Source organism: Corvus brachyrhynchos, unplaced genomic scaffold, assembly GCF_000691975.1.
Source record: "Corvus brachyrhynchos isolate BGI_N302 unplaced genomic scaffold, ASM69197v1 scaffold5, whole genome shotgun sequence".
NCBI classification, from domain to species: domain Eukaryota; kingdom Metazoa; phylum Chordata; class Aves; order Passeriformes; family Corvidae; genus Corvus; species Corvus brachyrhynchos.
Genome location: NW_008238321.1, coordinates 6,074,066 through 6,083,595, shown reverse-complemented (window position 1 = coordinate 6,083,595; position 9,530 = coordinate 6,074,066).

Genomic DNA, 9,530 nt, shown 5'->3' with positions numbered 1-9,530 from the left:
CTTCACTGTCTCCCCTCTCCAGCTGAACATTCCCAAATCTCTCATCCAAGGAAAGTTTCAACCCCACAGATTTTGGGCGGGCTCAAAAATTCCATAGCGGCTTTTCCCGGGATTCTCCACTTGGATTTCTTTATTCCCATCCCTTGTTCAGACTTGGGAAATATCCAAATTCTTCCCAATAACTGGAAAATATTCCCCAAATTCCACTGCTCAGCTCTGCCTTCCCACGTTTTAGGGTTGAATCCATGCTGGGAAGAGATGATTCCCATAAAAAAGCTTGGAGAAAAAGAATTCCCATGGGAATTCCATGCTGAGCAACAGCCCCTGGAAGCAGGAGAGGAGCTCCAGGATGGCAGCAACATTCCCTGAATTCCTGACAAAGTTTTCTGGGATCATGGGATCGTTTGGGTTGGGAAGGACCTTGAAAGGTTTTTTTAGTCCAATCCCAAATTCCCAATTTATTGGAAGACCGGGATGAGCAGGGAAGGGAAGCGGGAGCTGGAATTCCTGACAGCTTTTGAAATATCTTGGATAATTCTGTGGTAAAAACCAACAATTCCATGATTTTCATGGAGCTGGGATTTCCTATCCTTGAATCCCAGTGATTGATTTATTCTGGGAAAACCAAAGGAATTTCGCTTTCCCGGGGATTGGTTGCTCATTAACTGGGCAAGAACAGACAAAAGTCGGGAATTTTCACTTCCTTGCCCTTATCCAAGACTTTTGATGGAGACCCAATCCCACAAATGCCGCCCAAATCCCATTCCTTGCTGGCAAATTTGTTCCCTTCCCATTGGAAAACCCCACAAAATTATGGATCAATAAACCCCAGTTTAGCTCAAAATTCAATGGAATTGAATGGAATTAAAATTCAATGGGATTTTTTCCCTTCAAGGACTTCCCTGGAGGCCAGGTTGTCCCAGAGGGAAAATGATTCCATGGATTCCGTTGTTGGGAAGGAATTTCTGTGGAGCAGAGCGGTTGGAATTCCAGAGGGCCCAGATTTGCTGATTTGCTGCCCCTCGGTGCCACCAAACCCCAAATCTGAGCGGACAAAATCCTTGGAATTGCTGCTAATTCCTTCAATTAATTCTCCGGGATGCTGGTGGAGAGCTGGATGTGTTCAGGAGTTCATCCAGCCAGGGATCCATCCAGGAAAAGCGGGGATGGATAAATTAGGGATGTTTTTAGGAGGAATAACTGAATTTGGGATCCGTGGAGCCTCCGGATCCCTTTTCCATCCCAGAAATTGTTTGGCTTTTCCCTTCCAGCCTCCAAGTCAAATCCAAGCTCAGGGAGTGGATCCAGAGGGGGAATATCCCTGTAAAGTTTGGGATGGAGCGGGAAGGACAAAGCTCATTCCACAGGGGCCAGGAGACAAGAGCTGGGGTTTGCTCCCGCTCTGGGAATCCCATCCGGGTCTTTCCATAATTTTTTATGGATCACTCACAGCCCCTTCAGTGCTGCGCTGCTTTCATCGGGATTTATGGCATTCCCAGGCTTCCCTGGGAGGGAGCGGCTGGGATTGCTGGTCCTGGATCGCATCCCAAACTCCTGGAAGTTCTGAGGGATCCCAGATTCCTGGGAAGGAGCAGTTGGGATTTATGATCCTAAAGTCCAAAGACCTGGAAGTTCGGAGGGATCCCAAATCCAAATCCGTATCCAACCCTAAATCCAAATCCCTGGGAAGGAGCAGCCAGGGATTTATGACCCTTGATCACATCCCAAACTCCTGGAAGTTCTGAGGGATCCCAATCCTTATCCCTGGGCGATCCCAAGATCCCACGGGATGAAGCCCCAGCCTCACCGGGATCAGCCTGGCCATTCCAAGCCCACATTCCATAGGGGATGCCCAGCCAGCCCACTCCCCCTTCTCCCATTCCCATTATCCTTTCCCTTCCCATTCCCACGGATTTTGGGCTGATATCCCAGTCCCTGCCATGGAGATCCCACATTCCTGCAAAAGTTGCCTGCCCGGTGAGGCAGAGCTCGGGAAACCGGGATCATCTGCAGGGACACAACAACGTTTTATTCCCAGATTTTTCCAGACGGTCACATGGGAAGTTTGTGGCAAAACCAGGAGCGGATCCAGACTCCTCCAAGCCCTCATCCCAAAATTAATGTCTCCCCCCTGGAATATCTTGGAAGAAGTGCTGGTGGAATCCGAGCGATCTCCAGCTCCAAGAAAGTGAGGGAAAGGAACCCCTGCATCATTCCAGCTCTTTCTGGGAATGATGGAAGGATCCCAAAATAATCCTTCCAACCGTTTGGACAGGGAACAGAGGCAGGGATAGACGGGATTTGGGGATACTGGGAAGGAATGGGAAGGATGGGAATCCCTGGCAGGATGGAGAGGGGCTGGAATGTCTGGAAGTGTCCAAGGATAGAGTTCGGAGCAGCCTGGGATTGTGGGAGCTGTCGGGGTTGGAATTGGATGAGTTTAAGATCCCTTCCCACCAAACCATCCCGGAATTCCAGGATTCCCTGACTCTCAGCTCGCGACATGGAGGAAAGCAGGGAAACAAATGTTTTCCCAGGAATTCCTCGCTCAGCCCTCGTTATCCCGGCTCCAAGGAGCTCCCTGCTCCCCATGGTGCATCCAGAGCTTTGCCGGGAGGGAATATTCCGGAGAAAAGCAGGAAAACCAGGCTGGAGATCTTTGGGAATAACAGCTGGCAGCAGGCTCTGGCAGCAGGCTCCGGCTTGCTGAGCTTTTCCAATGGAATTCGACATTTGGGAACCCCCAGGAGCCGGAAGGAGCCAGGGAAATTCCCACTCTCTGAGGGTGGAGCGTGTTAATTCCTTGGGATGGGATGGGAGCCGCCTGGAAAAGAGGGAAGAGCTGAAGGAAGAACGTTCACTTCCAAGGAAAACAACTCCTCGGGATGAGTTCCCAGAGTGCCGGAGGGATCGGAGCTGGGGGAGGGGTAAACATCCAAATTTGGGATTCCAGAGGGAATTCCACATCCCAAATCCCGGAAAATGCACCCAGATCCCAGGAGAGGGATCCCAAATCCTCCTGTTTGAGCCTCCTCGCTCATCCTTGGGATTGGGATCCGGGAATGCTCTAGGAATGTGTCCTCTGCCTCCATCCTTCTCTTTGGGATGAGCATCCCAAAAATTCCCAGCTGGCCACAAAAAACTGGGATTTTCGAGGTCACGGAGGGAGCCAAAAATCAGCTCCAAATCCCAAAAATCAGGACGGAAGGAAATCCAACCAAAGCCAAGCCCGGTTGTGAGCAGGGAATGAATCTGTTTTTCCATGGAAAACACGAATCCCATTCCCGATCCTCTCCAACCTTGGGAATGTGGCTTCCTGCCTCCATTTGTCCTCTTGGAAAAGGGCTTCGGGAAGAGCTGGAAGCAGGAGCTCATGGATCCCATCTCCATCGATTGTGCGCCCCCTGCTGGCAGCCTCTTTTCCAGGGAAAAACGGGAAAATCCTTCCGGGAAGGGGATTTGGGGCTGCACTTCCAATCTGGGAAAATCCTTGGATACGATCTGAGCCCTCATCCTCCCGGGAATTTCCTTCTGCTCCTCGCCCAGGAGCAGGGAATGGGATCATGGATTTCCTCTGGAGCAGGTTGGATCCTGCAGGAGCTCCTGAATCCTGGGGATCCAAATTCCTGGAATACTCTGCTCCCAAGAGCCCTCGGGATAACCCTATCCCTGAAAAAAAAAGAGGGAAAAAGGGGGATTGAAGGGATTTATCCCATCATTCCCAGGGGATATCCAAGTTCAGTGGGAGAGCCGCAACAGGAACGGTTCTAATTCCCGGTTTTCCAGAGAATCCAAGGCCAGCTTGGATGGGGTTTGGAGCAAGCTGGGAGAGTGGAAGGGGCTGGCTTGGGATGGGATCAGCTTTATCCCTTTCCCAGCCAAACCATTCCAGGGATTTAATGAAACATGGGAAAACCGGGAGAGGGAAATTTGAAGGCAGCTTGGAAGGCAGCGCTGGCGTTTTCCAGGAAATCCATTCTGAAGGGAATTTTGGATATTGGGAATAACCGGAATCAACACATCGGCACTTCCCAAATATTCCCAACAAAGTTCCTTCCCTCATCCCAACTTTGCATTCCTGAGATCCCGAAATTCAGGTCGGCACCTCGGATTCCCAGAATTCCGCTTGCAAGCCAAGCTGTGATGGGTTTTTTTGGGAAGCTCAGCACTTTTCCAATTGGAATTTGCAGCCTGGAATGGGGTCAGGGAACCTTTGGGCCGGGTTCAAAAGCTTGGAAAAGTCCGAGTTTATTCCCGATAATCCTCAGGGATGAGTTCAGGGATGAGTTCATCTCGCTGGGCCAAGGGATAATTGGATTGATCCAATTCCTTTTCCTCCTCTCCGGGATTATCCTTTCTTTGGGATAACAAGGAAATCTCTGGGAGCAAAGAAGCCGGAAAAAGGGAAATCACCTTGTGCACAGATAAAAGCGATGAGCTCCTTATCCGGCTCTCCAAAATCCGGGAGCAAGAGGGGTCAAACGAGCCCAAATTATTCGGTGATCCCAAAAAATGAGGTGAGAGCTCTGGAAGCTCCGTTCTTGCCCAAATCATCCTGGTTTTTTTTCGGGATAGAAAGGAGGAGCCGCAGCCCCAGCTCCGAGGGCTGCTGGAATTCCTGGTGCTGCTGGAAATGGTGCCGGGGCTTCTCCTCATCCCTTTTTTCCTGGGATTTCAGGCTCCTTCCTGCCCCCACCCTGTGGTCTCAGGGAGACACGTCAAGAAAATTCCCAAATATTCCAAAATATTCCAAAATATTGAGGAAAAACTGTTTAATAATTCCTCCCATTCCCTGATTTCTCTCTCCGGTGCTGCCCATCCCGCTCTGGAATTGTCCGGATTTCCCAGCTTTTATTTCCCGTGGCAGCTTCCAAAGGCTCCCATTGTTATCCGCAGGGTGGGATAAAAGCAGGAAAAGCTGCGTTTTTAGGGAATACTCGTTTTCCCAGTGCCTTTCCCCTCCCATTTTTCCTGCTTTTCCATGGTTTATATCCCGGGAATCCTGGGGATTTTGGGATTTCCCATCCCTGAGCAGCAGCGGGGTTGGATAAATCCAGCTGGGAGACTCCGACATTCCTGGAATTCTGCTCCATCTTTATCCCTCTTCCCTCCTCATTTCCTTCTTTAACTCTCCCTAAAAACGCTTTGATTTGGGATTTTTTCCCTTGAAGTCCCAAAAAATGTTGTCCTCCCGATTTCTTTTCCACCTGATCCCAATCCCGTTCCCAGAGAGGGGAATTTTGGGAAGACGAGGAGACTTTTCCTCCTCAAAATCCAGCTTCACCTCAGGCCAACGACAACAACAACTCCCAAACATTCCCAGAGTTTTCCTGCCTCACAAATCCCATAAAAAACTCTCCCGGCCCCTCTGGAGCAGCTTTTTTGGGATCAGCATCCCAGGATTTGAGATGGCCTGGGATATTCCAGAGAATTCCCATCCCTGGAAGTGTCCAAGGCCAGGTTGGATGGGGCTTGGAGAAACGTGGGCTAGGGAAAAGTGTCCCCGCCTATGGAATTGGATGAGCTTGAAAATCCTTTTCATCCCAAACCATGCCGGGATTTGCTGATCCTGGGATTTGCTGATCCTGGAGTGGATTTTTCCCGCTGCCCTTTCCCGTGGGAGGGAAATCAGCCAGAGCAAGAACATTCCAGCTGCGGGTGGGAACAGTTTGGGATCGCTCAGGATTTGTGGGATCACCGGAGCAGGGAGAGAGGGAACAGGGAACATCCCGAGCAGAGGCTGCAGGGCCGGGAATTCTCTCCCAGCTCCACATCCACAAAAACCCACCCAGGAAAACCGGGAGCCTGCGGCCACGTGGGAACGGAGTCGTGGCCGATCCCAACGGCGGAGCTCGCCGAGGACGGAATATTCCGGGCAATCGGCATTTCCCAAGGCAGAGCTCCGCCCCGGCTGACCTTGCGGGAAGGACACGCGGAGGCTCCGAGCGCATCCCAGCACATCCAGCTGCACGATCCCGGACAATTCCCTCTCCCAGGGCGGCAGCTCTCGGCTGCCTCGTCCCTGCGCTCCTCCGGCCTCCGGTATTCCTGGGAGGCCGCTCGGGAGGCAAATCTCGACTGCAGCCGGAGTGCTGAGCCGGGCCTAGCTGAGTCGGAGCAATTAAACCCCGCCTGGCCCGCTTTGCCTCATCTCAGGAGCTTAAAAGCCCGGCTTTGGCTCTAAAAGCCCACCTTAGTCTCTAAAGGCCCAGCTTAGTCTCTAAGAGCCCGGCTTTGGCTCTGAAAGCCCGGCTTTGTAAAGCCCGGCTTTGGCTCTAAAAGCCCGGCTTAGTCGGTCAGGCCCGGGTTTGTATCTAAAAGCCTGGTTTTGTAAAGCCCAACTTTGTCTCTAAGGCCTGGTTTTGTTTCTAAGGCCCGGCTTTAAAAAGCCCGGCTTTGGCTCTAAAAGCCCGGCTTAGTCGGTCAGGCCCGGGTTTGTATCTAAAAGCCTGGTTTTGTAAAGCCCAACTTTGTCTCTAAGGCCTGGTTTTGTTTCTAAGGCCCAGCTTTAAAAAGCCCGGCTTTGGCTCTAAGGCCCGGCTGGGAGCAGCCTGGAGCTGTGGGAGCTTTAGGGCCCCTCCATCCCCAACCATTCCGTAATCCCGTGATTCCAAAGGCTCGGGATTGCCCTGCTGGAGCGGCTCCATCCCAGCAGGATTTCCAGGGAAAGCTGGAGCCGCTTCCCAAGGTTCCGGGCTCTCCGTGGCCTTCATTCCCGCTTTATTTCCCCTTTCCAGCGGATTTTTGGGACATTTGGGCTCCAAGAAATTGATCCGGCATATCCCAACGGAGATCAGGGATAACAACACTCCCAATCCAGTCTGATCCTCACTCCTGCTTTATGGCTGGATCCATGGATTCTCTCTGTGGAGAAGATTCCCGAATATGCCATTGGAGTTTGGGAATCATCCCAAAAACGCGGATTCGAAACCCAGGATTTCACTTTTCCGGGATCCATCATGGAATGGTTTTGCTCCATTCCCATTCCCATTCATCCCAGAAAAACCCTTCCTGCTGTTTTCCCACAATTCCAACCCTTCAGGATCTGTACCACCTCCAACTCGGCATTTTTTCCTGCTTTTATTCTTTCCAGTTGGATTTTCCAGCTGCATTCCCTGACTTTCCCTTTTCCACGGGCTTTGCCGATGGGAAGGGAATCCCTGCTCCACTCAGGGATTCCCAAATTCCCACCTCAGCTCTGGAATTCCGGTTGTCCGTGGCAACCTCTCCTTTCCTGGGAGCTTTGCTGTGCTCAACGAGGAACTGCCGAGGTGTCGGCAGGGAGTAAAAAATTCCTTAAAAATCCTTTTCCCTCCCAAATCCAGCAATTCCTGGTTTTCCCCAAGAAGAAAATCAGGATTTTTACGGATTCCTGACCTCCAAGCTCCTCCTATTCCCTTTTTTTCCCCTTAATTTTCTTCCATTTACGCCTTAAAATTCCTTGAATTCCCAATGAGCTCCTGGTACCACCGATTATCCCAAGGCAAAATGATTCCAAACCCTCTGGAATCGTGGAAAATCACCTGGGGAGGGTCAGAACTCGGAGCAGCTCCCTGGAATTGTGCCCCACTCCCAAATATTCCCAGTTATCCATGCATTCCATGATGGAAAAATAAAGGTGCTGCGGGGGTTCCCTCAGGATTCCCTCCCTGGGCTTTTCCCGGTTTTTTTTATGGAATGCTGACTTTAATCTCGTGCACTCGGAGCGTGAAATCCCGGCTGGGCGTTTCCATGGGAACCAGCCGGGTTTTCCTTGCGACGATTCCCGGGCTGACCTCGCTCCCGCTGGAATCTCTCCCACTCTCCGCTGGTGTTATCCCGGTTTTCCCTTGGTTTGATTTCCCTGGATTTCCCTCTGCCAGCCAGCTCCATCATTGCAAGGATGGAGAAGGATTCCCGGCACAAAAAAAGTGGGATAAGCCCAGCTAAGGCTGCTTTTCCCAGGAAAATCCCCTCACCTGGGCAGGAAGGATTGGAATCTCCAGGAAAGGTGGTGAGGGAATATTCCCAAGGGCACAGAATGCCAGGACAAATGGGAATGGCTTCCAACTATGCCAGAGGGCAGGGATAAATGGGATATTGGGAAAGAATTCCTGGCTGGGCTGGAATTCCCAGAGAAGCTGTGGCTGCCCCTGGATCCCTGGAAGTGTCCAAGGATGGAGTTTGGCGCAGCCTGGGATGCTGGAAGTGTCCCTGTCCATGGAAGGGCTGGAATGGGATGCTCCATAAAATCCCATCCGATCCAAACCATTCCAGGATTGGAGATTAAAACAAAAAATTCCAAGGATCCTTTAAGCAAATTCCCTTTTCCGAGGTATTTTCCCTTCCTTGCTGAGGAACAAAGGGATCAAAGCTCCTTCAGGAAAAGCCATCCCGAGAAAGTCATGGAAAGGGCACATTAATAAAGGATGAGGCAGAAATGCCGGGAAAAGCAGCTCAGCCTCATTATCCCAGATTCCCAAATTCCTCGAGAAGCTCCAGCAGAGCAGAGCCGGTGAATATTTTATAGGGAAGCTCCTTCTCCCTTCCTGCTTTTCCTTGTGGCCTCTCCTGGAATAAGGATTTGCTTTGGAGAGGGATTCTCTGGGAACTTGAGCCTTGTGGAAAACAAGGAATGGTCCCCACATGGAAAACAAGGAATGGTCCCCACATGGAAAACAAGGAATGTTACCCTACGTGCATCCCATTAGGAACTCCTCCCGCTGGGAATGCCAATGATTCCAGAATTTCCTGGGATCTCAATCTGTGCTCCTTGAAATCCAGGAGCTCCTGGGAATGTTGCTCAGGCTCTGCTGGGAATGCCGCACTCCCAGATCCCGGGAGAAGCTCCCTTCCCCCATGCATGCGGAGCAGCGGCAGCGCCTGGAATTCTCATCATCCACCTCCATTTGGAAAAGCCATCCCGAGAAATTAAACCGGGAGAAATCTGGGAACAACATCTCCGTATTCCTTGGGAAAGGTCAGCTCCGAGCGGGAGCAGCCGGAGCCGCGTTCCAAGGAAAGAAAAATACGGCAACAGCTTGGATTCCCATCTCCGTGTCGGACCTGCCAGAATTCCCTGCAAATTGCTCCCTCGGGAAGGGGCCAGTTGGAAAAGCAAAGCCCCAGGCACGGGGATTGCAGGGAGGGTGCATCGCTCTGTCCTGCTGCGGCTGCAGGGAGAGGATCAGAGGAAACACCCTTAAACCGGGGCACGGGATTCCCATTGGATTCCAGGGAAATTCCTTTCACTCTCCATGTGCTGACATTGGAACAGGTGCCCAGGGAGGTGCTGGAATCACCGCCCCTGGAGGTGTTTGAGGCCCGCGCCGCCATGACACCTCCCTCACCCACGCGGCTCGTTGCCACGGTGACGGGGACAGGCGGGGGCAGAAAGCACACTCGCCAATCAGCGCCGCTCTCGGGGCGTATCCGCGCTCTGATTGGTGGCTAAAGCTGTCCATCAGCTCCCGGCCCCGCCTCCCCGTTGCTGTGGTGACGGGAGGACTCTGGCGGCGGCGGCGCCGGCGGCGGGGGAGCGCGGAGGCTCC